The sequence below is a fragment of the Plecotus auritus genome (assembly GCF_963455305.1).
Source record: "Plecotus auritus genome assembly, chromosome: 3".
In the NCBI taxonomy this organism is placed as follows: domain Eukaryota; kingdom Metazoa; phylum Chordata; class Mammalia; order Chiroptera; family Vespertilionidae; genus Plecotus; species Plecotus auritus.
The window spans coordinates 58189422-58217235 of record NC_137772.1 but is presented as its reverse complement, the minus strand read 5'-3'; the positions used below and the strand labels follow the sequence as shown (position 1 = coordinate 58217235).

At 40.1% G+C, this 27814-nt stretch overlaps 1 pseudogene across 1 annotated transcript; it reads right to left on the bottom strand.

Moving 5' to 3' along the window:
- Positions 1 to 5116: 5116 nt before the first annotated feature.
- LOC308244854 (glyceraldehyde-3-phosphate dehydrogenase-like) lies at positions 5117 to 6218 on the bottom strand (annotated as a pseudogene). Its single transcript has one exon. The product of its transcript is annotated as a glyceraldehyde-3-phosphate dehydrogenase-like (transcript).
- Positions 6219 to 27814: the final 21596 nt, after the last annotated feature.

Genomic DNA, 27814 nt, shown 5'->3' with positions numbered 1-27814 from the left:
AACAGATAACTCAAAAATAGACCCACACAAATGTAGTCAACTAACCTTTGAAAAAAAGACAAAGGTAATTTAAAGGATAAAAAGTAAGCTTCAACAAATGTCACCGGTACAGTTGGACATCCACATGCAAAAAGATGAATCTAAACTCAGATGTGACACCTTTCACAAAACTTATTTAACTCAAAATGGATATAAGCCTAATTGTAAAATATGAAACTTCTATAAAATAACATAAAAGGTAACCTAGCTGACCTTGGGGGTTTGGCGATAACTTTGGAGATACAATACCAAAAGCATGATCTATGAAAGAAAAAATTATAAATTGAGCTTAATTAAAAAATTAAAAGATACTTAAGAAAGTGAAAAAATAAGAGAATTACTGGAAAAAAATGTTTGCAAAACATTTATCTGATTAAAGACTGGTATCTAAAATATATAAAGAACATTTAAATTCAAAAATAAGAAACAAACAGTCCAATTAAAAAGTGGGCTAACTATAAATAGATAACACATTAAATAATATATTATTCAAATGCAAAATTAATATATGAAAAGGCACTCAACATAATATGCTATTAGAGTATTGCAAATTAAAAGAACAATGAGACCCCAGCCTTTGTGACTCAGTGGTTGAGCATTGACCTATGAACCAGGTGGTCACAGTTTGATTCCTAGGTTGCCAGCTCGATCCCCAGTGTGGGGCATGTAGGAGGCAGCCAATTAATGATACTCTCTCATCATTGACGGTTCTCTCTCTCTCCCTCTTTGAAATCAATAAAAATATATTTTTAAAAAATAAGAAAAATAACGGTGAGATAGCACTACACACCTATCAGAATGGCCCAAACCAGAACATCATCAACACCAAATACTGGTGGGATGTGAAGCACAGGAACTCTCATGCAATGTTGGTAAAAATGTGAAATTTGAAACAGCTACTTTAGAAGATAATTTGACAGTTTCTTAAAGAACTGAACTTAGGCTTTCCATACGTTCTAGCAATCTTGCTTCTAGCAACTTACCCAAATATATTAAAAGCTTATGTACACACACAAAAAACCTGCTCACCAATGTTTATCAGCTTTATTCATAATTGCTAAAACTTAAAAGCAACCAAGGTATTCTTTAACAAATGAATGGATAAACAAACAGGGATACAGCTATACAATGGCAAATTATTCAGCAATAAAAGGAAATTAGCTATCAATTCACAAAACAAGATGGTGGAACCTTAAATGCATATTACTAACTGAAAAAAGGCCAACTTAAAAGGCAATTTACTCTATGATTTCATATATGACCGTGTGAAAAAGGTAAAATTATAGAGGTAGTAAAAACATCAGTGATTGACAGAAGTTACAGGAAAGAAAAGAGAGATGAATGGGTAGAGAATAGAAGATATGTAGAACATAAAACTATTCTGTATCACCCCATAATGGCAGATGTATGACATTAATGACATACCATTATATATTAGAGCCCAGTGCACGAAATTCTTGCGCTGGTAGGGTCCTTAGTGGCTGCCGGCTGCTTGCTGCTGGCTGGGTACTCCCTCCCTTCCCCTGGCTGCCTGTCACCACCACCACCATCCAGGGCCTCCCTTCCTTCCCCCATGTTCAAACTTCTGGACAACTCCCGGTCAAGGGCACAATTTTCATACTAAGCTTTTATTATATAGGATTTGCCAGGACCAATAGAACTGTACAAATCAAAGGGTAAATCCTAATGTAAACTATAGACTTTATTAATAATATATATATATATATATATATATATATATATATATATAGAGAGAGAGAGAGAGAGAGAGAGAGAGAGAGAGCCAGCATTTGTAATGACCAGAATGACCAGTCACTATGACGCCCACTGTGGCCAGCAAACTGGTCCGATCAGGTGGCGGGGTTGGTGGCCAACCTCCTGCAGCCCTTCCCCCTGGCTGGCCCCACCCCTGATCACCCCACCACCCCAATAGGGAGTGGGGCTGGTCAGCCAATCTCCTGCAGCGCCCCCTGGCCGGCCCCATCCCCAATGGGCTCTCGCACCTGATTGGCCTGCAGCCCCTACCCCCAGCCAGCCCTGCCCCTGATCACCCCCCCTTCCCCAATAGGGGGCAGGGCTGGCCAGCCAACCTCCCACAGCTCCTCCTCTGGCTGCTGATCCCCAATCAGCACCCCCAACCCATTCAGGGAAGGGGCCAGCTGGCCCACTGCCCACAGCCCCTCCCCATGACCAGCCCAGCCCCCAACTGGCCCTCCCCCATCCCAATCGGGAGCAGGGCCTGCTGGCCAATCGCCCGCAGCCCCTAACCCCAGCCATCCCAGCCCGGATTGGGCCCCAATTGGGGCCGGGCTGGCCAGACCCCACTCGTGCACTGGGCCTCTAGTGCATTCATATTTGTTTAACAGTTTTAGCAAATACACCACACTAACTCAAGACTGTAAAGTAGGATTACTGTACCATGGGAATAGGAGGATATGGGAATTCTCTGTGCTCTCTGCACTATTTTCCTGTAAAACTAACACTTCTACAAAATTAAAGTCTATTAATAAAGAAAATGCTTTTAATTCCCTATAATGTGATCTTCACCATTAACCTCTGACATGAGATAATTCTTTAATGTCAGTGACCATCTCTTTGCAGTAAAGAACTCAAAATGTTATGCTGCATATATATGGTTTAGTGGTAAGCCCCTCTTCTCTTTTTTATCCTTTGAGAATAGCTTCTTAATATTATATCATACCATTGAAGGATGTAGATTTACTGAAAGAGGTAACATGAATGAAAGATTATTTGTTTTACAGCCTTAGTAACTATTAATAAAACAATAAAAAGGATTTCCATTCTACATATATTTAAATTATAACATGTAACAACACCCTAGACAAAAGAATATTTTCTATAAATTTTTAAAAATGAAAATAATGAAGATGTATACTAAAAGGCTCATATGAGCTATAATAGCTCAACACAAACTCCTCAAACACTTAAATCATTGAAATAATGAATATTACTTATATAGCACAACTCTTTTTAAAGTCCTGATTTTTATGAATCAAATACAGTTATGTTGTTGATGCCTTAATCTATGATTGCTCATTTTTAGAATTTATTTTCTTACTCCCATAAAAAATATCCGATTGTTATTTTATACAATGTTGGAAATGGCAATATATTTTAAAGCATTCCTATCCTCACATTGTATAGTTCTATGTACTAGCAATATCCTTCTTTTGCTGTTATAAGTGTGTGTGTATCCACTTAATTTCCAAAATGAGAAAAAAAATATTTAAGCTACTTCTTTCCAAGTAGCTAATAATTATTACAATTTTAAAAAGTGACTTAATTTGTCATTAAAAACATAGTTTTATATACTTGCTATTTCAATATTAAGTCCACATTAAAAGTGCAGGATGACTTATCTTTGGTCACTAATTGAGTACAACAATGGACATAAAGAAAAAAACTTACAATTTTAATCAAATTCTTTCTTACAATTTAAACATATGGAGTGACTAACACTCATTCTGTCACCAAGATTTGCTTCTGCCTCACAGTTTGGCAAGTCTTCTGAAGGGTCTGGCATATAATCCGCTGAGTTCTTATTTAATAACTATAGGCCTGGTGCATGAATTCGTGCACGGGTGGGGTCCCTCGGTGTGGCCTGTGAGGACTGGGCCAAAACCATCAGTCCAACATCACCTGCAGCTCCTGCCTGCTGCTCCGGCTCATCTCGGCCTGCTGTGTCTGCTGCAGGCTCTTGCCCAGCAGTCCTGATCAGCAGAGGCTCGCGCTGCTGCAGCGGCACTCACCAGCTGTAAGCTCTGAATCTGGTGCCCATCCAGAGGGGTCTCGTTGGGGGAGGGGGGTCAGGGAAAGGGAGAAGCCAGGATGCAATCGGCCCTCTGGGCAGGTGGTGGGACTCCCTTGACGGCTCAAGATCCAGATCCACAGGTTGTTGGGATCCACCTGGTAGCAGCTTTTATATAGTTTCTTCCTTGCTGAGCATCTAGGGAGGGGGAATGGCTGCAGTGTCCGAGGCCGACTTCCAGGAAGCCAGTGGTGCTGTCGGGATCGTGCCAGCAGCGCCAGTCTCTTGGTACCTGGACTGTTCTCCAGAGATTGGACCTGCAGGACTACTGAGGGAGTGAGTGGCTGCAGCTGGGTTGATGGGCAGCTCCTGCATTGAACTTCTGCCCCCTGGTGGTCAGTGCATGCCATAGTGGCTGGTCGACCAGTCTTTCAGTTGTTGTCACTTACGTTGCTGAAATAACAGAATCTATATTTCCTGTGTCTCTTAAAGAGACATGTAAAATTTGTCATCACAGAAATAAAATATTTGTTTGAATTGTCCCCGTGGCCATCTGAAATATTTCTATTGTTCCTGTCCTGATTTATGCATCATTTTCAACCTGTCTTTCACTACTTTTCATACAAGTATCTAAACAACATGATTTTCTTTCTTCTCCCCATTTTCCCATCTTTCTTTTTTCATTCTATTCATCATTAATAAAGTGCCATGCTCAATGCTACAGAACAAGAAACCTAGCATTAATCCTCTACTCAAAGAGTGTAGGTTTTAAAGTTAAGACACTGAATAATAGTATGCAAGATAAAATGTGACACATGTAACAGAAGAACTGTATATATTGTAATTGGAGTTCTAAATAAAGTGTTTTCTTGGTTTTTAACCAATTTAAAATGTTTGTGCTTCATTCAAGATTCACTTCAAAATTCATCTTCCTGTCATTTAAAATACTTTGTGAAGAAAATTAGTAAGCTTTCTTCTTTTTTCATTTAGTTTCTGAAATCCCAATTATTCATGAAATTTTTAAAAAGTAAAATAAAGTAAATTAATTATTTGGAAATATATTTTCAGACCCAAAATCATAATAAAAATTATGGAAATGTAAAACCTAGTCCATAGTGTTCCATAGTTTAAAATAATTTTTAAAATAAAAATAAGCATTCTCACTTATATGTCTACATGTACTTTTTTTTTTTTTTTTTGGCTGGTACAGTGAACTTTATTGATGGTGCATGACAAAGTAGGGCTCCCTATGCCCCTCCCCTTCTCCAGGGGGTCTGGGATGGAAACGGTGGTCAGGAGATCTCAGTGTGTCAGGGGACTGATCTGGGGCAAGGACTCCCCAGCAGCAGAGGGCCTCTCTTCCTCTTGCTGGGGCTGGTGGTCCAGGGGGCTCTTACTCCTTGGAGGCCATGTGGACCATAAGGTCCACCACCCTGTTGCTGTAGCCAAATTCATTGTCAGACCAGGAAACGAGCTTGACAAAGTGGTCAATGAGGGCAATGCCAGCCCCAGCATCAAAGGTGGAGGAGTGGGTGTCACTGTTAAAGTTGCAGGAGACAACCTGGTCCTCAGTATAGCCCAGGATGCCCTTGAGGGGACCCTCTGATGCCTGCTTCACTACCTTCTTGATATCATCATATTTGGCAGCTTTCTCCAGGTGGCAGGTCAGATCCACAACTGACACATTGGGGGTGGGGACACGGAAGGCCATGCCAAGTGAGCTTCCCCTTCAGCTCAGGGATGATCTTGCCCACAGCCTTGGCAGCACCAGTAGAAGCAGGGATGATGTTCTGGGCAGCCCGTCGGCCATCACGCCACAGCTTCCCAGAGGGGTCATCCACCGTCTTCTGGGTGGTAGTGATGGCATGGACTGTGGTCATGAGTCCCTCCACGATGTCAAAGTTGTCATGGATGACCTTGGCCAGGGGGGCCAAGCAGTTGGTGGTGCAGGAGGCATTGCTGACAATCTTGAGGGAGTTGTTTTACTTGTCATGGTTCACCCCCATCACAAACATGGGGGCATCCGCAGAAGGGGCAGAGATGATGACCCTCTTGGCTCCGCCCTTCAAGTGAGCCCCAGCCTTCTCCATGGTAGTGAAGACACCGGTGGACTCCACAACATACTCAGCACCAGCATCACCCCATTTGATGTTGGTGGGATCTCGCTCCTGGAAAATGGAGATGGATTTTCCATTAATGACAAGCTTCCTATTCTCAGCCTTGACTGTGCCTTTGAACTTGCCATGAGTAGAATTATACTGGAACATGTAGACCATGTAGTTGAGGTCAACAAAGGGGTCATTGATGGTGACATTATCCACTTTTCCAGAGTTAAAAGCAGCCCTGGTGACCAGGCACCCAATGCGGCCAAATCTGTTCACTCCAACTTCACCATCGTGTCTCCGGGTTGTGGCTCCTGGCACAGCACAGAAGGAGAGGCTGTCTGACGAACAGGAGGAGCAGAGAGCCTACATGTACATATTTTAAAGCTAGATGTTAAAACTACATTACAGTTTATACTTGTGAAATACAATTATTACCTAATTTCTACTCCAATTTAGGTATCCTTTCTGTTTTTCTACGTTCATTCCTTTTCTTTATGCAGTAAGATAATTAGCTCTGTTATATCTCCGAACTGCTTGAGACATTTTCTTGTGTGCTGCTCCAGCATTTAACAAGCTCTTCTTAGCTTTTCAGGTTCAATGAATTTGTGAAAGTTGCAGTATGTGCATTTCCAATCTTTTCGTTTGAAAACCAAGGGGAATTGGGGTGGTTAAGGGCTGCAGGGCAGCAGTCAACTATTACAGTTTTTTTAAAAAATAATATAGTGTTTGCTCTGCTAAGGAAAGTAACAAGGGAATACAAAACTAGGTTTGCAGTTGAGTAGAGAAATATTGACTCCACACAAGTAAAGAGAAGACATAAACCAGAGAACATTTCACAGAGCAATATTTAGAGATTAGGTCAGCCTTGAAGTCATTCACTACAAGCCAACTAAATTAACCAGAAAAGACTAATGCTACAGGGGAGGACTCCAAGGTTTTGTACTATAGATGGATGGCTTTGTGATAAACTGTTCTCTTCTTTATCTTTAAGAGAATACCTTCACAGTATCATCAGTTCATTTTATTCAAAATATATAGATTTATTGAGAAATATAACACTAATGCAAGTTTATTGGTTGTGAACTCTTAATGATCTTAAAACAATAAGTGGAACTCTCTGGTCTGTATTTAACATTAAACAAAGTGAGAAAAAACTCTGGTGAAAAGAATGATTTTCTATAAATTAAAACAATATAAACCTTTGGAGATTTACAGCAAAAGGCTTAGATGAAGTATAATTCAATGTGATACACTCCTTATATATGTAAGCTACTAAAATTATGAATAGAACTTATTGAGCATTCATACCAAATGCAGTTTCACAAAATAATAAGGCATAATATGCTAGAATGAATCTTTTTTTAAAGAAATACTAGTAAGAACATACTTTTAAAAATGATTTTTATGAGACAAAGGTACTATGGTACTGTCTCATAAATCTAAGTTTATATTTAATTTGGAAGGCATTAAAATATTAGAGAAGAAGGGCAACGATAAAGCAGTTTCATCTTGAAAAATGAGACTGGGAATAGTAGGCAATATGAAGTGAGAACTGAACCAAAGTTTATTTTAGTACTTATGGCTGGCTGCCTGTTTCAGTGGAGAAAAGGGGGTCATTAGGCTGGCTGTGAGCATTTGACTATGCTACCTATTACTCGAATATAATAAGTATTCAATAAAAACGTTGAGAAGGAGTGGCTTATAATGCAAATTCTTGCTACCTGCTATATCATAGAATTAAGCAATTTGATTTTCTCTTTTCTTTCCTTGCTACTGAAAGAAACAAATTGACTAATGTTTTTCTAAGCACTCAAATGTTATGTTTATACAAGGAGTGAAGTTTTATACATAAATGTATATTTTAATTGTACTTGAAATTGCTAAAAATTAATTTCCTTTACTATTTGAAATTAAAATAGTCTGTGCTTTCTTAAATAATATATATCAGATGTGCATTAAACATTTCTTGAAGACTTAACTCCGAATAATAAACACTAATTGGTTGACTTTACTGCCTTTCACTCTGATCTTAGCTGTTAATTTTACTCTCAGCTTTAAGGGATGGCCATTTGAAAATAAGTGAAGCTTGAGCAAGCTTTTAGGCAAAGGGGAATAATGAAAGCAAAGCAGGCTCTTTTCAGTACAAAAATAGGTAGATTAATATCCTGAGCACAAGTAGAAAGGATAGGTTTGGAAAAGAGAGGTTTGTTTTGTTTCAAAGGGCTGGGAAATGGATATGACTTCAGAATTCATGGAGTTAACTTATAAGTGGCAAGTAGCCATGATTAAGACAATATGAGATGATGGGGACTGTGGGAAGTAGGCACTGCCTTCTGATTCAAACCATTTTGAATAATAATGTGTTGGTCAAAGTTTCTGATCTGTGTAACATTCTAGGAATTTTCTCTTATTATCCTATATAATAAAAGCTTATTATGCAAATTGTCCCCTCCAGTGGTCATTAGACCAGGAGTTACACCACCTGGGGATGGCGCTGACCATCTGGGGGCAGCACGGAGCACGGCAGGCGTTGGCCACGCAGCACTGGCAGCAGTGGAGGCACTGCCGGCAATGATGGGCCCCGATGAGAGCAGAACCATGGTGGGATGGTGGAGCAGGTGAGGGGGCAGCCCCAGGCTAAGGTGGGTGCAAGCAGGAGCCCAATCACCCCACAGATCACCCTGCAGTCCGTGACCAGTGGAGGTGGTGGGTGGGGGGGGGAAGGGTCACTTCCTGGCACCTAGGCATTAAGGGAGCCGGACGGGGGGGGGGGGAGGGAGGGAAAGGGGCAGCTGCCTGGCACCCAGGCATTGAGGGGGCCAGGCCCCTGATCACCCCGCAGGTGAGATGGTGGAGCAGGTGAGGGGGCAGCACCAGGTCAAGGCAGGGGTGCCAGGTGGGATGCGGGACTGCAAGCCTGGGGGCATGGGGGCATGAGCTGGGGCCCAATCTCCCCAGGCCACCCCGAGGGACCCCACCCATGTATGAATTCATGCACGGTGCCTCTAGTATAAAATATTAATGAAAGGATTTTATACCACTATTATAAATAAATATGAAACTTCTGTATTAATGGGGCTATAGCAGTTAGAAAATGTAAACTAATCTGTGTAATTAATGAGGTATAAGATGGAGATAATAACTGAAATGGCTTTTTCTGCATGACTAATGTTTCCCCTGCCTTGACCCAGAAGCATCCTGCATGCTAACCCAGAACCAAAACTTGTCTTAAAGTGAGAGGCAAAAATAGATACTTTTTTCTTTTTATATATTTTTATTGATTTCAGAGAGGAAAGGAGATGGAAAGAGAGATAGAAACATCAATGATGAGAGAGAATCATTGATTGGCTGCCTTCTGCATGCCCCCCCAGTGGGGATCTAGCCCAAAACCCAGGCATGTGCCTGGGACCAGGAATCGAACCATGACCTCCTGGTTCATAGTTTGATGCTCAACCACTGGGCCATGCCAATTGGGTGATATATATATATATATTTTTTTCTTAATGAGAAGCTGCATCTGTAGTTCTCAGATTTCTCCAGTAAAAGAATGTGCATAGTGGTTGCCTGCATGTAAAATAATTAGTAAGTTTTGTTTTGGAGTAAGTAATGTGATTCCCATGAATCTAATTCAAAATTTAACATGTTTGTTATGATAGATAACTAATCTGGTCAGACAAATAGAAGATAGTTTCTCTATGGGACAGGGTTTTGTGTGTGTGTGTGCATGTGCGCATGTGTGTGTGTGTTTGATGGGATAGAGAGAACAAAGACAGTTATCAATATATTTAATGAAAACTCCCTTCAGTATCTTCATTTTCTATTAAATACTTAAATTATACTTAATTTTTAGAATGCATCTACAAAATGCTCTTGACATTAATAAGAAATTGAATGACATCTGGGCAGTCACTTTGTTATTCATTTATGAATTCTAAATAACTATTGGACAAATTTTACTTTGTAATATGATAAATTCAGATCTAATACAAAGCTGGATTGGAAAAATAGAGCAGAAGGAAACATTAGGAGGCCATAATGGCATTTCAGTGAGGGGTTTGGGAAAAGCATGAAGTTGAGAAGGGCAGAACTATAGTAGACTAAAATCCACAAAACATGTTAGTAGAAAGACTTGCAAGAGTCAAGTTGTAAGTTAGAAAGACAGATGTATAGGTTCAAAAGTGCTGTGCACAAGAAATACTACATGAAGTACAGATTGTTTAATCTCAAACATGACCCATTCAAAACCCAAAATACTCCCCTGGGTATTGAGGTTGCAAGTATTATATTGTTTTCCTTTTATTATGTTTTGTTTTACTGAGGAGGTCATGAAAATAATGCAAGTGAAATTTAGAATGCATACTTGATCCTAAACACTGTGTCACACAAAACCATTTAAAAAGGATGCTGTAAAAAATCTCATTTTAGAGGTTTGGGGAGAGGAAGATAGACTTCCAAACTTGCATCACCTCTCAGCCCTACCATACAGGGCATGTATGAAGTCCACACCCCATGTGCTCAGTCATATTTACTGATTGGTAGAATATTTTAAACTAGAGGCCTGGTGCACGAAATTCGTGCATGAGGCGTGTGTGTCCCTCAGCCCAGCCTGCACCCTCTCCAATCTGAGACCCCTCGAGGGATGTCTGACTGCCCGTTTAGGCCCGGTCCCAGTAGGATCAGGCTTAAATGGGCAGTCGGACATCCCTCTCACAATCCAGGACTGCTGGCTCCCAACTGCTCGCCTGCCTGCCTTCCTGATTGCCCTTAACCACTAATGCCTTCCAGCCTGATCACCCCCTAACCACTCCCCTGCCAGCCTGTTTGCCCCTAACTGCCCTCCCCTGCAGGCAATCTTGTGGCGGCAATCTTGTGTCCACATGGGGGCAGGATCTTTGACCACATGGGGGCAGCCATCTTGTGTGTTGGAGTGATGGTCAATTTGCATATTACTCTTTTATTAGATAGGATGGTATCATTTAATACATTCAAGAATTTTAATGGATAGCTACTCTTGGTAACACTTGTTTTTAAATAGGATTTTCTATAAACAGAGTTTTGAAATGAGTGGCTTCATAGCACCTGGAAAATAGACTTGATTTTGTTGAAAGATGCATGAATGAATCACAAGGAAGGCTTTAACACAAAGACTTCTGAGAGGTAGGGTGAAGAGAGTAGTTTCCCAAGGTTTCAAGTATGGTCAGCTGAGATGACACTGATGTCATTGACAGAAAAGGAAAAAGAGAGAGTGAAAATAGAAAAAGATAGAATTTTAAAAGTTGAAGTAAATTTGTTCAGAATTAGCTAGTCTGTGTCCAGAAAGAAGACGAAGTATAAAAGTGAAATTTTCCACTAGTCAGTTGGAAAATCTAGAGAAAGTCCATAGTTAGTGATGAAGATTTTGGAGTTATTTTCCTAGACTAAGTATTTCACTCTTGAAAGTGGTTGAGCTTGAAAGACAGAGAATATAAAGAAAGTAGGTTGCTGCTTTGAAAATCCAGAGAAAGGTGGGGAGTTGGGGGTGGGGAGGGAGGGAAGGAAAATTTAGAGGTGAAGGAAGGAGCAAAAGGAATCAAAAACAGAAAGAAAGAAAAGAAGAAAGAAAGAAAAAGAAGAAAGAAATAAGAAAGGGAGGGAGGGAGGAAGGGAGGGAGGAAAGAAGAAAGATCAGTGTCAAGTAAGCCATGAAAAGAGGAAATTTTCACACGGATAAAGTGGTCACCTCAATCAAATGAATTGTGATCATCTAGGGTCTGAAAGTGTCATCCATAATGTCCTTTCACCCCCATTCTGAACCAGGAGCAGACTGATCTAATTGAATTGACCTCTTGGGTCCAGAATTAATTTGGTAGCTCTGTGAAAACTGTTTTACTTTGGGAAATTGAACTGACTTAGTGTGCATTCTTTACTGTGCCTAATCATTTTTACGTGCTTACAAATTTTAAGTTTCCTGCTGCATTACCTTGAAACCCATGGCTTCCTCAGTAGAGCTTAGTAAAATAAACACGTCAAAATCATCCATATGCCTACACAAAAATGCCAGATATGCTCATAAGTATATTTCTTAAATGTGCATTTTATCAAAATTTCATTCTAAATTTATTGTATAAATGCAGCAAACCCTCAAGAAATAAGTGATATTGTGTGTGTGTTTTCTCTACTGCTATACATTAATTTGTTTAAACAGATCTCCCATCCTATACCAATCTGTGTCTCCTATTAATAATTTTCCCCTGATCTTTTGGTTGATTGCTGTCATTCTTTCCTGTCATCATACAGCTGCTACTCATAGATTACTTTGCAATGAGCTTTCTCCCTCTGTCCTATTAGCTTGTTGGCTTCCCTCTTCACAGCATCTCAATTTTTTTACCTCTCATTATCCTTTAGCTGTTAGTCTTGTTCACCTTCTTCATTCTCAGTTCCTATAACTGTAATCCTTCTCTATTTTTAGTCTGCTGATTTTGGATCCTTTTTCTCCCTAAAACAGGTTTAGACAGTGCATTTTTTAATCATGCTACTTTTATATATGACAGTGCATTTTTTACCATGCTACTTTCAAAATATCCCATCAAGTCTGGAGTCTTACACTACAGAATCTATTAGTGCTTTCCCTCTTTCCATTTTACTACTCTACTTCTTCTCTTTACATCATATCACCCTACTCTTCCTGGCATTTTACTGCTGTGAGTCCTCCTTGGTGCAGCACCAATGAATCAACATACTTTATTGTACTAAAGCAGTTTACAATGTTCACAGTGAATTGCTTTTTTTTTTTATTACTTCAGAGAAGGACTATCAATTCTTTTTTTAAATTATTGCTTCTTCTTTCCACAAAAAAAGACTATGTAGAAAGTGATACTAAAAATAAAGCCCAGATTTATTATGACAATAATTGTGATTTTCCATTTTATTCATTTTTGTATAATTTAGTTGAAACAAAAATTCAGAAAAACAATTACAATGTGGGAGAGGGGAGGGTCCTTAGCCTGGCCTGCACCCTCTCCAATCTGGGACTCCTCGGGGGATATCCAACTGCAGGGATCAGGCCTAAATCGGGAGTCAGACATCCCTCTCCCAATCCAGGACTGCTGGCTCCTAACCACTCACCTGCCTGCCTGCCTGATCACCCCTAACCCCTCTACCTGTGGCCTGATCATCCCTAACCACCTCTGCCTGCCTGCCTGATTGCCCCTAGCTGCTCCCCTGCCAACCTGATTGCCCCCTAACTGCTCCCCTGCCAGCCTGATCTCCCCCCCTCAACTATTTCCCTGCTGACCTGATTGCCCCTAACTGCTCCACTGCCAGCCTGATCTCCCCCCCTCAACTATTTCCCTGCTGACCTGATTGCCCCTAACTGCTCCACTGCCTGCCTTACCGCCCCTAACTCTGCCTTGGCCTCCACCACCGTGGCTTTGTCCAGAAGGACGTCTGGAAGGATGTCTGGAAGGTCACTTGTCTGTCCAGTCTAATTAGCATATTATGCTTTTATTGATATAGATTATGCAACTGAGGCTGTGTAATCATGACATTAAAGCATGAAACAAATTAAGTTCAATTACTTATTTGAGGACATTCTGGAAAATGTCAAGAAACTGTCATGGCTAAATCCAACATTTATTACAGAATTCAGGCAAATCTCTGTGTCAGTGAACAAAATTAAAAACACATAGATTTCTTACACATTTTAATACTAGATTATAGCCTGTTTTAAAATATCTTAAATTATTAGTTAAGAAGGATTACCTAATAAAAAAAATTAAGATCAGAATACAGTATTTTCTATTTCCTCCACGTCAGTATCCATCAGTTTCCTAATCTATAAAACAAAGACGGGAACAAGGAGTTTTTATGTTTCATTGACATTAGTATTTCTAATTTTGAGTTATAGCTCCTTCACTTCAAAACCAGAATTCTTTATGTAAAGTTAGTGAGTGACCATTTGCCAAAGTTAATGGTTCCTTTGATACTATACCACACTTGATCCCATTGGTGTGTTGGCTTCACAGTACATATTTTATAACACTTCCTATTCTTTCTCTGGGATGGTTCCTTCTCAATTCTGCCATGTCTCCACTATCTTTTCATCTATGCAGTAACACAGTACCTATGTATTAATGATTCTTAACATTGTAGCTTCACACTATATTTCTCACCTTGCTTTCAAGTCACATATATCTAATGGCATGCCAGATGTATATTTTTCACATGATACTAAAAGTTGAATCTGACCTTACCATATATAACTATTATCTTTCACCTAAAATTTGTTTCACCTAACTCTACCTTGAGCACCGATACCATTATAATACCCTGGTTATTGTTTAACAGGAAAGGTGTAAAGGAAAGACTAGATAATATAAGCATGCCATTTATACAGCTTTGCCAGGAAGCTGCAGTTAACATTCTCCAAATCTGTTCCCTGAAAATCACTGGGGGGAGGGAAGGGACAATAGACACATGCTCTGTTAAGGTCTGGGTGATGTGAAAATGTGCTTATCTGTCAGTCACACCTAATAACAAGTCAGTGACCAAAATAGGCGTGGCCACTACAAGCGCAGGAAGATTTTATATTTAAATTCCTGAACCAAGGAGCCCTCTCTCTCTCTATCTCTGTCTCTCTTTTTTCCTTTTGCTGCTGGCACCTGATTTTGGCTTGCAGGCCTCTCACATTCTGCACTTTCCCACATGGCCCACAGCTCTGTGGACTCCAGACAATGGACGAATAGGCTATGATTAGCGTAATGCTATACTGACTCAGTTCCACAATGGAATACAAACTCTGGACACTGGCCCTACTTTTGGCTCTGCTGGAGCCCAGCTAAAGATTTTCCAGGACTGGTTTAAGGAAAATAGGACTTTGAAACCCAAGAAATATAATTCCACCCCAATAAAACTCATTTATTCTACCGTGCCAGTCTTAGAAAATTCATTTTCTCAAGGTGTCTCAAGAGTCACCCTACTCTCACTAGGTTCGGAAAAATTAGACCCACTGATTTCTCTGGCAACAAATGGTGCTATCCACGCATTCACTAACTAAGATCTAAGACTTATCACTAGAAAAGATTATTCAGATGAAATGTGTGTGTTTTAAAACACTCAATAGGAGCAAAGATCTGTATTAAGTGTGCCTTGACTTTTACATGTCTTTATGTTCTTTTCTTCTGCAAGACATACAAAGGTCTTTACATTTCTACATCAATTTTATGAAGAGACTCCTTTTGTTATATTTGTAAACTCTAGAAAATTATAATGGGAATCTTCACCTTTCCCTGGGTTTTACATAGAAATTGTATCGTTTTGATTTTATTAGTACTAGCCATTGTTGAGTATATACATCATCATTTTTAGCTAAATTTGTTTTTACCTCTTTCATAAAACAATTGTTTAGAAGTGTTAAATTATTTGTTAAAAGTCAATGGCTGGTTTTATTGGAGAAAATCACAGAACCATTATTATATTTATGTACACTTTGAATTTTCAAGAGGGGGCCATATAATATAGCATTTCACAAACTTATATCACCAGAGTATTTTTTAAATGACATCTGTTACCTTATATAAAATAAATACCTAGCAACTACTACCATATATCAAATCAATATCAGTTTTGAAAATGCTGATTTAATTTTCATTCTTTCTAAACTATCACACGGTATTTCCTAGATTGATTCAATTAGTATTACATATTATAGAAGCTAAACTTCCACAAGAAGGTAAAATCATTTTTGACCCCTAGCTGGTTTTTCTCAGTGGATAGAGCATCAGCCTATGGGTTGAAAGGTCCCAGGTTCGATTCAGTCAAGGGCACATACCTGGGTTGCCAGCTATATCCCCAGCAGGAGGTGTGCAGGAGGCAGCCAATCAATGATTCTCTCTCATCATTGATATTTTTATCTCTCTTTCTCTCTCCCTTCCTTTCTGAAATCAATAAATATATTTTTAAAAAATAAAATAAAATCATTTTTTATTTTGGTTTGTGGAAACTAGAGTACAAATAAGATAATTTATTCAAAGAAGACACTACCTACTAATTCAATCTAAAATATGTACAATATATTTGGACCCTTGTTTACAGTTCCGTCAGAGTGTTTATCTTCTCTATGTTGGCTTGGAAATACCATATTTTAAGAGAAGGAATCCGCCCTGACCCGTTTGGCTCAGTGGATAGAGCGTCGGCCTGCAGACTGAAGAGTCCCAGGTTCGATTCCGGTCAAGGGCATGTACCTGGGTTGCAGGCACATCCCCAGTGGGAGGTGTGCAGGAGGCAGCTGATAGATGTTTCTCTCTCATCGATGTTTCTATCTATCCTCTCCCTTTCCTCTCTGTAAGAAATCAATAAAATATATTTTTAAAAAAAAAAGAGAGAGAAGGAATCAAAGAGTCAGATGTCTGAGGTTCAATAAGGGGAAATAAAGCATTCAACAGAATAGTGCCACCAGAGCCACTCATTACTATTAAGGATAAGATGACAAGCAAATAGGAACAAGATACTTCCCATCAAGTAGTTAAACTTCCTTGTAAAATATTATAGCAGAAGATGTCCTATTTGAAGAGAAAGTTATCCAGAAGATTTGGTCCTTTCTATAGGTATGGCCAGTCTCTTTTATATCGTCAGGTGATTTTTAGTTTTTTACTTGAAAATATCAAGCTTGAAAATAGAGCTATGAAAGGTTTTAGATGATGAATGTAGTGTTTCTCTCAGAACTTGTTGTTCTTTCATATCAATACTTTAAATTACTTATCATTCCATTTTCTCTTGAATAATCTCTTTTGATTGAAGTAAGACTATAAAAAAGATAATTCATTTTCCAATATACATAATTAAGTAGATTTTTGGTAGGGGGGCTTTTTTAGGTTGTTTTTACTTTTGCTTTTTAAATTTTTTTTAAATATATTTTATTAATTTTTTTACAGAGAGGAAGAGAGAGGAGAGGGATAGAGAGCTAGAAACATCGATGAGAGAGAAACATCGATCAGCTGCCTCCTGCACACCCCCTACTGGGGATGTGCCTGCAACCAAGGTACGTGCCCTTGACCGGAATCAAACCTGGGACCCTTCAGTCCACAGGCCGACGCTCTATCCACTGAGCCAAACCGGTTTTGGCTTACTTTTGCTTTTTAAATGAAAAGTAATATTATAGTTATTAACTTTAAAAATACATGACTTTACTTATTAATACAATTTACATATAGTAAATTAAGTTGTTCATGAAATCTGTTAGAGGAGCTATATGTTTTAAATGTAACTTAGATTGTTACAGAAAACCGGAGAAGAACCAAGCAATACTTAGAGAGATGGAGTTACATTTATTATGCGTGGGTCCAGAGGAAAATGTCTCTCAAATTCTGGGCCCCAACATGGAGGAATTTTCCCTATTTATATGTTTTTACCTTCTTTGTCTCTCAAATATGGGGTGTTTCTGGCCCCCTTTGCCAGTTCTTAAAGAGCCCTTATGTGCTGGGGCCTTGAGACCTCAACCAAAGGCTTGGCCTGGAGCCAGAACTGATAATTTCATCTGGGGAAGGTTTAATGGCCTCTCTGAAGTGGGAGTAGTCTTATTTTCCTTATTATTTAAGCAAGCAAGCATTTACAGAAGCCAAATAGCAGGGTTAAAATTTCAAACAGCAGTTTTTATATAAGATGGATGCTTCATTCCCCACTGGTTTTATGTACATGAGTCAAATCATTGACTCTTAGTCATTGTCAGGGAGGGAGTTATATTTAACCCTGAGAACGATAATCTGAATTTTCTGCCTAATAAAGTTAGTGGGCCTGCTTATAAGATAAGGGCCCAGAATGAGGGCCAGGAGTAATCTTTAGAGAGTCCGAAGAGTCCTGGACTCTCAATTTTGCCTGGGCTGTCTTAAGCCAGATGTGATGAAGCCACGTTGGGATTCCGTTGACCTTGACTGCCATGGAGGTGGTCCTTTCTAGGTAGGAGTCAGTCCTTGGGTGGCAAATACCTTTACCTAAACAGAGTCACCAGGGTGGAAGGGATGAACCGGATCAGAAGCTGGTACAGGCAGAACATCTCGGACATGCTTCTAGATTGCCTCCTGGGTAGACTGTAAAGCCTGTAAGAACTTGAGTAAAGATTGGTTATGGATTTCAGCTTTTCTGGATTGGTTAGGTCAGGATCTGGAAGAGTCACTAGAATCTGTAGAGGCCCCACTGGTTTTAGGGAAGCCTCCCGGGCTGCTTCCTCTGTGGCCCGGTTCCCTCTTGCTTCTGTGGAGTCCCCTTACCTTGGAAATACCACTATGTACATGAGCCGTTGTAAATGCGTACCTGCTATCAGTATAAATTGTTACTGATTTTTCTTTTGTCCACCCGAGAGCCTGAAACTGGGTGACTCGAGTGTTTGACATCCAGTGCTCTAGTGTGTTCCAGAGTAAAGCCTTGACCTCATGTGGGGCAGTTAGGATTAGTTCTTGTCCTAGGAGTAACTTATTTGCTTTTTTCGATAAGTATAGCTGTGGCTGCTACTACCTGGAGGCAAGTAGGTCACCCAAATGCAAAGGGGTCAAGTCTTCTGGACAAACAGGCTACTGGCCTTTTCTAGGGGCTGAGACTTTGTGTGAGTACCTCTTTGGCTATGCCCCTTGTCTCACATACGTAGAGGTGGAAAGACTTAGTTACATCCTGTAGCGCTAGTTGGCCCATTGTCCTTGCTCTGCTCATGTCTGTCTAACTGCCTAATATATTACCTCAAGGATCCTGGCTCTGAATTCTTTTAGGGAAAATGGACGTTGAATTTCTTCTGTAGCTGCCTCATACTGAGGAGGGACGGAGTTTTCTCTCAGAGCCAAGAGATCCTTGCTGTCTGTCAGAGGAACGATGAGGCCTGGGCACAGAAGGAGGTGGGCTTGTGACCTGGCAGAGACAAACTGTAACAAATGGTCCGGTGGAAGGGAAAGAAAACATTTCAGTTTTAATAACCTCTATTGAAATAGAATTTTTCTCCTCAAAATTACCTCTATGTTTATCAAAAGAGCCAGATCAAGACCAATTTATCTATTGTATTTAATTTGGCCTGATGGTTTGCATAAACACAAGAATGGTAACTGACTACCTTTGCTGGAATTTCATGGTTGAATCTTAGTGTGCCCCATAGGGCCAGGAAGCCAAGCCATCCAGCTGCCATCAGGCCTGCCTGCAGTATCTGCTGAATTAGGTGAATCCCTCACCTGCAGTGACTCCACCTGAGCCCACGCCCTAGGTTTTAAAGCCCATCTCAGTAGCCCTCCTACTCGTCACGGCCTAGAGTGTGTGGGGTTCCGCAGGGATGCATAGGCATTCTTATTGCTCCCCTTCTACTCTGACCAACCACCAGTGATGGTAGGGCCTGGGCCTGATGCTCCAGTGCCAGCCATTTTCAGGGCTCCCAAGCAGGATACCAGGCTTTTCCTTGGCACTCTTATTGGCTTCAAGTCTTCAGAGTTCAGACAGGGCTCTTTAAAACATGATACTCCAGTCAAAGTTTTCAGTTATTAAAACCACTATTAGAAACCGGTCTTACTGAATTTATACAAAGAAATGTATTGCCATGATTTAATAAGCATTGCCAAATTTCAGAGGAATTGTACGAGGAGAAAAATTTCCTGCCTGTTTTAAGATACCATGTTTCCCCGAAAATAAAACATCCTCCGAAAATAAGACCTACTTACAGGTTTCCTTCTGAGTGAAATATAAGGCACCCCCCGAAAATAAGGGCCCCCAGGCTCTGTCTCAGAATGAAAATTAATTTACCGTAAACTGGTCGCTAGGGCTGCCCCGACTGGCGTCTAGCAACCAGTGACGTTACATGGAGTCCTGATGTCACTGCTGTGTGGAGGCGGAGCGGAGGTCGGAGTGAGCGGTGAGCGCGGGGCGGGAGAGAGGAGGAGACTTTCGCAGATGCGTGTAGAAGAACAGGAGGATTAGAGCGGACGGGACGAGGCGAAGGTGGTGAGTGCTGGTCTGTCTCTGGTGACACTACCTGATGCTCGCGGCTGCCTTCATGATGACTGAAGGTTCTCAGTCAGTGGCAGACCCTGCTCCAGCCCAGATCCAGGCCCCAGCAAGCCCAGTGACAGTCCCCAGGCAGGCCCCAGGGGGTAAATGTCTGATAAAGGGGTAGGGGGGATGTCTGGTGAAGGTGTTCAGTGGCACAGGGGTGGGGGGAGGGGGATCACTTAAAATGACACAGGAGGATCAGAGGGGGCAATCAAAATGACACAGGAGGATCAGAGGGGACAATCAAAATGACACAGGAGGATCAAAAGGGGTTACTAAAATGGTAATCCCCCCTCTGATTCCCCTGTGCCATTTTGATTCCCCCCTCTGATCCCCCCTGTGTCATTTTGAGTGATCCCCCTCCCCCCACCTTGATACCCCAATTCCTTTTTTTTTACCCCTATGGTAGAAATGAGCGCAAAAAGAAAAAGCTACTCCGTGGAGTACAAGAAAGGAATCATGGAAGACTCTTGGGGCCAAAATCTTACTGCTTTCTGCAAAGAGAAGATGTTGAGTATCCAATTGGTCCGAAAATGGCAAGCAGAGTATGGTAACCTCATTGAACAAGCGGACAAGGGAAATGCTAAAAAGCGCAAGTGTGGATCAGGTCGGCAACCATTATTTTCCGAGCTGGAAGACCTGATCTGTGAATGGGTTGTTGACAGGAGAGCAAAGGCTTTGGTTGTGAATAGGGCTCAGATTCAAGAATTTGCCCTTGCAATGGCACCACAGTTTGACATAGCCCCCGAAGACTTCAAAGCATCACAACACTGGCTGGATAATTTCCTTCAGCGAAGTGAACTGTCTTTAAGAAGATCTACAACATCGTTTAGGTTGGAAGATACTCAAGTTATTAAGCGAGCACTTGCATTCAAGTCCTTTATTGATGATGCTAACTTCTCTAAATACAATCTTTCCAACATGATTGCTATGGATGAAACTGCAGTGTTTATGGGCCAATCATCTCAAACAACAATTGAACAGCGGGCTGTCTCCTTAGCGTACATTCCCTCCACTGCTTACAAAAGTGCACATGTTTCCTGTGTTTTGGCAATTCGTCTGGATGGCACTAAAATCCCACCTTTAATCATTTCTAAGGGCAAGAAGGAAAAGATTGGATGTGTTCTGGGTGTTTTTATTCCTGAAACTGAAAAAGCCTGAGCCACACAAGCAGTTATAAGGAAGTGGGTCGATTTAATGCTGCCGCTTGTTATGCGAGGGAGCCAAAGAGGTCTGCTAGTCTGGGATGCAGCCAACACTCATCGTGCTACAGACATGAAGACATTTCTTCATGAAAGAAAAATAGATCAGATAATGATTCCCGCATGAATGACGGCCTATCTCCAGACTCTTGATATTGCAATAAACAAGCCATTCAAAGACAATTTGCGCATGGAAATTAATGGCTACATTGAAAATAGAATGGAGAGAAATCAGCGTGGAAACTTTGTGAAACCTAAACTGCAAGAAGTTGTGACTTGGGTGAAGAATTCATGGGAGAAAATCACTGATAGTTGCATTGCAAATGCACTGTGAGCAGGCTACCTTGACAAGAAGTACTCATTTAAAGACAGTGCTATTGCTAAACATGAGAGATTTGGTCCACTGATTCTGAAAGAAATGGAGTCACAAGAAATTCACCAGGAAATTCAGGAATTGGATTGTTATGATGATGTTCCAGAAGATGATGACATGATTGTCATTGAATAAATGAGTAAATTCTTGATACTGTAGGATTCACAGTTTGTCTGGTTTGTGTTGACAACTACCGTACTACCGTACCGTATACAGGTAATAAATTTCCTTTATTTTCATTTAACAATAAATGTGTACCATATTCTTCTTCATGGAAAAATAAGACATCCCCTGAAAATAAGACCTAGTGTGTCTTTGGGGGCAAAAATTAATATAAGACACGGTCTTATTTTCAGGGAAACAGGTATTCTGACTTTTCTTGTTAGTCCTTTTCATGGACAGTTTTCTGGGACCCAACATGGAGGAATTTTCCCTATTTATATGTTTTTACCTTCTTTGTCTCCCAAATATGGGGTGTGTCTGCCCCCCTTTGCAAGTTCCTAAAGAGCCCTTGAGACCTCAACCAAAGGCTTGGCCTGGAGCCAGCACTGATAATTTCATCCGGGGTAGGTTTAATGGCCTCTCTGAAGTGGCAGTAGTCTTATTTTCCTTTTTATTTAAGTAACCAAGCATTTACAGAAGCCAAATAGCAGGGTTAAAATTTCAAACAGCAGTTTTTATATAAGATGGATGCTTCAAGATAAGTATCAAAAGAGTTTCTTAATCTATATTGGTTAAGGAACAAATAAAATAAATTTGACAAAAGCAGTGAATATAATATTGTAGCTTTTGACAGTTTATAAGGATCTGCAGCCTTTATAAGCCATAGGGAAAAGGAACTCAGTGGGACCTTTTCCCCTTCCTACTTGGGAGTCCATTCTGTGGGACTCTTCCCCCTTCCCATGTGGGAGTCTGTACTTGTTCTTCAATAAATCTCCACCTTTGCTATACCACTTTCTGTCCGTGGATTCATTCTCTGATTCTGGCAGACAAAGAATCTGAGTTCCAGTCCAAAAATTCCGTTTCATTATAAAACATTTTAATTTACAAAACACTTTTCTTTGTACCTACTAGCAATACAACTATAGCTCAAAATAAAATCTATTCTTATAAACAGGTCAAGGTATGCATTAATTCTTCAATACAATTTTATTTAGATGACACACTTTTATACTTAAATAAATAATACCATCTTTGGCCTTGACTAAGAGCATGACTTGAGTTTTAATGAAATTAAACAAAGCAATATTGTAATAGAAAAAGGACGTAAATATATTATTTTCTTTAATTCCTGCATTTTTCATCCTTTTATATTGTATTCTTGGCCCTGTAGCTATTAATATAATATTCATATTGTACAGGGAATAATGCAAAACATATTTGAAATGGTGTGTTTAAGAGCCTCATGAGAACATTTATATCTATCTTCTTAGAACTGAAAGTTTATTTTATTTTTTCATTGCATCTAGTTTATAGCAATTGAGCACCATGTGAAGGCCCGGCCTAGCTGGCCAAGTAACTTAGCTATCTCATACAAAGGGAAGTGAATTATACATTTTTTGAAAAATACATTGTCACAAGCCTCACTATAAACAGTGAAACAGAAATTTTAGGGGGAAAAATAGGACAGGTTTAAGAAAATTTAGAAATTTTGAAAATTAAGGGGACCATGGAGGAAGCACAGGGCTGAAGATCAGCAGAAGGTATATTTCCATAGAATGAAGGAGCTGGGAACAGCAAAATGTCTATATTTACAAAATACAGAGAAGGAAGCCCTTCATCCATAAGGAGAAGAAGCAAGCCCAAAGGGAATAGGAAAACAATAGGAAAGGGGGGGTGCAGAAACTCATATGTCCCATGTGAGGTTCAACCTTTGAGCCCAGTAGTTACTATAGTAACTAGTCTATGGGAATAGTAACCAATCAGAGGGGATATCAGGACACAGGAACTGCAGCCTTTATAAGCCATAGGGAAAAGGATCTCAGTGGGACCCTTTCCCCCTTCCTACGTGGGAGTCCATTCTGTGGGACTCTTTCCCTCTACCCACGTGGGAGTCTGTACTTGTTCTTCAATAAATTTCCACCTTTGCTATACCACTTTCTGTCCATGGATTCATTCTTCGACACTGGCAGAAAAAGAATCTGGGTTACAGTCCAAAAATTCTGTTCCAACAGCAATGCAGTGGCTTGATATAACTGAAATAATGTGTAACTTCCTTTATAAAACTGGATTTAATTTTTCAGTCTTGTATCTAATGTAACAGTGAAGTATCTTAATATAAGATTTTTATTTGATACTGCTACAGGGCAGTGCTTATGTGAGAGTAGTACAAAGCAAAATAGCCTGAGGGTCTCAAGTCCCAGAGGCAATGTAGTAAGAGGAAGGTGATGATAGTTAAATATACCTCCTCATCTTTACTCAGATATTTGGATACTGCTTGACAACTACTGGATTATTTTTCTTCTTTCTTAACCTCAAGATGTGGCTATAACAAGAAATGTATTTTCTTGTTTTCATCATCTTTTGATTTGCTATTTGCTTCATCCTACTGTCAGAACCCCTGCTTTTTAATCACTTTCAGCTGATTTTCCAGTCTCTAATATATATACAAGAATAGACAGCAAATAACTGCTATTAAAACATCATTATTAATTTTAATACATATGAAGGAAGGTGATTGCATATGCATCTACAGTTAAACCTTAATATATAAATCAATTCTATAAAATAATAACACAAATAAAATCCCCTCTCTGCTATAAATATAACACTTCTCCTAGGTCTTCAAAAAATACTGAGCAGTTCAAAAAATAGAACTGGATCTGCAACAATACAGTGCAGTAACGGATTACCAATAACAATACATATTTCAGAAGGGAAAAAAAAACAACAAAAAGATGTTAAAAAACAAAACCATGGAAATAGCAAATACTGTAAAATAGATGTAACAGGAGAAACTTGAGAAAATAGCACAGCTTTCTTGTCCTACCACATTGGCGCTTATGGCAGATATTTCCACTGTTTGCCAATGTCTAGTTCTCTTCTATGTCTATACGCACTACATCATTACAGTTACCTTGATGGTGGGTTTAAATGACATGCTCTGCCGAATAAAACCTGAGTGGCAGTGATATGTGGTACTTGCAGGCAGATACATTTTAGAAACGGTTCCAATGATAGATATCTACAGAGTGTAGGAAGGAAATAAACCTTGGTATTTCTAAGATACTGATATTTTGGAGTTATCACTGCCTATATTGACTGATATAGTACCCTAAGTCTACTTTTCAGCTTCCAGGTAAGAGAAAATATAGTTTTCTTTGCTTCACCTATTTATTTTTAACCTGGAATCTGTGCATAAGTTATAAAGGTAATGGCATTAAACCCTCTGCATAATAAACCTTACAGAGAGGAAATTATGTACAACTTCTTCAGTCTCTTATTCTTGAAATGATAATATCGGACTTAAAAGCTGTATGTTATAGCCCTGACTGGTTTGGCACAGTGGATGGAACATCGGCCTGCAGACTGGAGGGACCCAGGTTTGATTCTGGTCAGGGGCATGTGCCTTGGTTGTGGCACGTCCCCAGTAGGGGGTGTGCAGGAGGCAGCTGAACGATGTTTCTCTCTCGTCGATGTTTCTAACTCTCTATCCCTCTCCCTTCCTCTCTGTGGAAAATCAATAAAATATTTTTTTTTAAAAAAGCTGTATGTTATAAAGTATCTCAATCATGTCCACATAGAAAAGCCTGAGTTGACCAAAACATTTTGTAACTGACATCAGATATAGTCATTTTACTATCATTGGCTCACATATTATGTAATAAAAACTTGGTATATTGTGAAAAGTCATGAAAGAGCGTAACACATTTTATACATTCTCTATTAACTAGCAAGGTGGAACACACATCTTGTTTCCAGTGCACCAGTCTTTGATTGAGTCAAATATTTTGAAAGCCTTTCCATCAATAAGTATTAAATCAGAAACTCTGGTAATTCATTCCTCATACACTCATATTGATAGGGTTTTATTATAGATAAATTTATAAACATAAAATAAGTGATAAAACTTTAAGAGAAAGTAAATAAGAAGAGATAAGATATGCTACATGTTGGTTGAGATTTAAATAGCAAAATTATCTTTGACCTATATAAATAAATGAAGAAGTCATTTCCAATATATACATATAGTTATATAGAGCTATATGTTACCTTATCTGTCAGGGACAAATCACACACATACACACACACACACACACACACACACACACCACACTTAAAAGGAATATCTGTATTTTTTAGCCCAATAATCCTAAGGGAAATAACGTCAGTACAATATGGAAAACCTTGAAGTCAATCTAAATATGAAAAACATAAAATTGCCATTAATGACCTAGTATTTGTTAGTAAGTTATAAAGTTAAAAGTTCATTTATACTGTATATAGTTTTTTTAAGACATGGGCATATTTGGGCAACATTTTACAGTTTTAGTGCATGAAGACAAGCTCTGGACCTAGGTTGCCTGGTTAAAATGGCACAGCACTATATTAGCTGTGTGACTTTGAGAAGTATGTTACATATCCCCAATTTACAGTTTCCTCGTATGATAAATTATAGTACCTATTCCATATGCCTATTTTGAGGATAAAATAAACTGCAACAAAGCAAAATCCCTGGAACAGAATAATTGACCAATATATATTAACTATTGATGTTGGTATTTTCTGATCAGGAAAAAAATTACAGTAACTGATGTGTGCTATGATGTGATAATTATCCTATATAATAAAAGTGTAATATGCAAATAGACCAAATGGTGGAACAACTGGTTGGCAGGGGGCGGGGCCGGCAAGCAGATGGCACCAGGCCAGCCAAGGTGCAAAGCAGCAGGCAGAGGGTGGGGACAATGATGGGGGGAGGAGGTGGCAGAGACCAGTGGCAGTGGAGGGGTGATGGGGGGGGCAGGGCTGTGCTGGCTGGCACCATTGTCTGATTGGCCTCCTGGTCGCCTCCCGCAGAGGGAGGCCGGCAATGGCGGGGTGATGGGGGTAGCGCCATCCCCTGATTGGCCTGCCTGGTCACCTCCTGCTGAGAGGCCAGACTGCGGGAAGTGGGCCTAAGCCATCAGTAGGACACTCCCTGAGGGTTCCCGGACTGTGAGAGGGCACAGGCCAGGCTGAGGGACCCCTCCAGTGCACAAATTTTCATGCACCGGGCCTTCAGTCCTATCCAATAAAGAGGGATATGCAAATTGACTGTCACACAGTCACAAAGATGGCAGTGCCCATAGCCACAAGATGGCAGTGCCCAGTCCCCTCAGCCTTGCCGGAGTCCCCTAGTCCTTTCAGCCCAGCTGGGGGGGGGAGGGCAGCAGGCGCATGGTGCGACTGGACCCGCCCTCAGCCCCCGAGCCTCCTAGGGCCAACCCGAGGTGCAGGCAAGCCTCAGATGGAGGCTTCCCAGATGCCCAGGGCTGCCTGAGGCTCAGGTAACCAGGGTTGGCTGAGGCTTGCACTGCCGGCAGTGGCAGGAGCAGAGATGTGATGGGGGCATCGCCTTCCCCTAATTGCCAGGTTGCCTCCCGCCCCTGAGGGCTCCCCGAGTGTGAGAGGCGGCAGGCTGGGCTGAGGGACCACCCCCTCCAGTGCATGAATTTTCATGCACTGGACCTCTAGTTGCTATAATAAAAGATGAACTGCTTTCAACTCTTAATTTTCTAAATAGTTCAAGTCTGACTTTTTGAGGTAATAGGTGAGATTGAACAGCTTCATAAAAGGTAATATAGAATTACTATTCCATTTCCAGGGGCACATTGAATGAACCTATAATAGGCTGAATCTAGGAGTTACTCATAAAAGGCCAGGTAGCAGATTTTACAGTTGAAGGAGCTCATGTAAATTATGGTGTGATATGCCCAAATTATTCTCAGTATAAAATTATGCAGAGAGATGCAGAGATTATCTCAGGCTGGTAAAATTCCATTCAGCACAATGTAGCATACACAGCAACCTAGTAACAAAAGGGGCACATGGCTCCCTCTAACACAACACCACAGAGGAATTTTGTTCTCTATTCCAATCTTGCAAGTTTCTCTAAGTTTGAAATGTTTCAAAATTTAAAATAACAAACTAGTAGTTCTGAAAAAAAAATATGGGAAAAATTTGCCATGTTTAATTTTTTTAAATTTGAAATTAAAAGAAACCGAAGAAAAATGTGCAACTTAATTTTAAATTATCTCTGCTTTTGTACATTTTAGAAATGTTAATCATGTGCTTTTTAAAATCCAGGAACATATTTTGTGTTTCTTTCAAAATTTTCTACATGAATTAAATG